The sequence below is a fragment of the Peromyscus eremicus genome, chromosome 19 (assembly GCF_949786415.1).
Source record: "Peromyscus eremicus chromosome 19, PerEre_H2_v1, whole genome shotgun sequence".
Classification (NCBI taxonomy): domain Eukaryota; kingdom Metazoa; phylum Chordata; class Mammalia; order Rodentia; family Cricetidae; genus Peromyscus; species Peromyscus eremicus.
The window spans coordinates 37,713,053-37,715,193 of NC_081435.1; the positions used below are offsets into that span (position 1 = coordinate 37,713,053).

General features: G+C 40.3%; 1 pseudogene; it reads left to right on the forward strand.

Annotated features, from left to right (window-relative positions):
• The first annotated feature begins 444 nt into the window (after positions 1-444).
• Positions 445-869, forward strand: LOC131896166 (large ribosomal subunit protein eL28-like; annotated as a pseudogene).
• Positions 870-2,141: the final 1,272 nt, after the last annotated feature.

Sequence of the window (2,141 nt, forward strand, 5' to 3'; positions counted from 1 at the left end):
AAGCAGACCTTGAAGAAAAAATTTATCTTAATTTCTTTCACAACTTCTTTGGTGAAACTATTGATTAGCCTTTCCTTGTAGGTATTTTCTCTAAATTGTTACATGGAAAGGGGCAAATTAAAATATTAAATAAATTAAAATCTTGAAACTGAATTAAAAGTTATAGCATACCCTAAAATTAAGCTAAAATGAGAACAAATAAATTAAGAGATTTAAAATTATCGTTGAAACCTAACTATTTTTAATTGTTTTCTGTTTAATTACTAGTGTTGCAGTAATGTTGCTTTATACTCAATATATCAGCAGTAGCTATGATAAAAGCCAATGAAGTAGTATGGAAACTAATCACCATTTATTACATAAGTTTATTATAAATATATGTGTCAAACTGGCTTTCCAAGTACTGTTGAGGAAACTGAAGACATAAAAACAATAGAATCAGAGATGAAACTTCTTCTGTCTCTTGCCTCCTCAAGAAGAGCCACCGCCACGTCTGTGCATCTGTAATGGATGGTTGTTCAGAACTGCTCCGGGTTCTTGATCAAGAGGAATAAGCAGATGTACAGCACCAAGCCCAATAATCTGAAGGCCCTCAACTCCTTCCGCTACAATTGGCAACTGGACAACGACAATGGGGTCATAGTGGTCCTGAAATGCAGATCTGGTCAGCCCAAAACAGCCACTTCTTACTTAAGCACCACCATCTACAAGAACGCACAGGCAGCATAAGGCACATGATCCTCGAGAACAAAGACAGCCCTGATTTGCACATGGCCATGGCAGTCGTTCACAGGGCCAGTGCCATCCTGAAAAGCCAGAAGCCTGTGGTGGTAAAAAGGAAATGGACCTGCCCCACTAAGAGCTCCTGATCCCCACACCCCAGAAACAATAGAGTCCACTGACTTTTCCGACCACGGAGTGGGGAGGTGGGGAGAATCAGAGATGGAAATTAAGAAGAGGAAGAAGAAAAAGAACAGAGGGGAAAAATTGAAAAATAATAATGAAGAAGACCCTTGCCGTCTGAATGTGATTTAAGCGAAAGAAAAGGGGAACTTTAGAATGAGGGAAATGAATCTCACATTGTGTCTATATTTTAAAAAAAATACAGACAGGCTGAGGAGGTGGATGCTGGATAAGAGCATTCACCCACAAGCATGAAAACTCAAAGACCCGAATTCAAACCCTGAGCACCTATACAAAAAAGCCAGGCATGGCTAGGTGTGTCTGAAATCCCAGCACTACACGACAGAGACAGGCAGAGCCCCCCAAAGCCAGCCCAGCTAAAATGCCAGGTGTCAGGGCCAGTAGAGGACCCTGAATCAAAGGAACAAAAAGCAGAGGGAGGGAGGATGAGACATTGGATATCTTTCCCTGGCCTCTTGGTGTGTATATGTGGGCATACATAAGCACCAATGCACCATACACATATTCCCTGCACACACACACGCATACACACACACACACACACACACACACACACACACACACACACACACGACTATCCAAGTACCAAGTACTATCTTCCACTTCTGCATGAAGTGGTTAAGGTAAAGATGCAGCAGAGAGGTGGTTATCCTAATACAGAGCATCACTACTGCTGAGCCCTTAGGGAGCCAAACAGGGGTAGAGGCAAAAGCACTTCTGTGCTGATCAATACGCTGAGAATGAGCCTTGGGCTCTGTCCAAGGGTCTGTAACCTTTGAGGGCAGGTGTTTCTTGTTATCGCCTCATTTTCAGTAACCTAGGAAACGCTTTACCTTTTTCTACTGAAGCAATCAATATCCAGATGATTGTTAAGGCCTGTTTTTGTTTTTGTTTTTTTATCACCGAAGATAGTAAGATTGTAATCTCTGGGCCCTTGAAAAGAAGGAAAAATAAAGCAAAATTCATTGATTTTAAGTATTTTACATTTGATGGCACTTAATAAAAAAAAAAACTAGTATGCAATCAAATGAATTCATCTTTTCCCTCAGAGGAGTGCAAGTTTTAGAAAGTATGGACCCTTACAATAAAGGAAGGATGTTTACACAAGAACTGAAGTCCGGTTTGAAGTTATTTTTACTTTAAAATCATATAAAGTTTTCCTCCAATAGAGGATATGATCTACTTCTAGCAAGCCTATGAGTATGTGAGTGTATTTC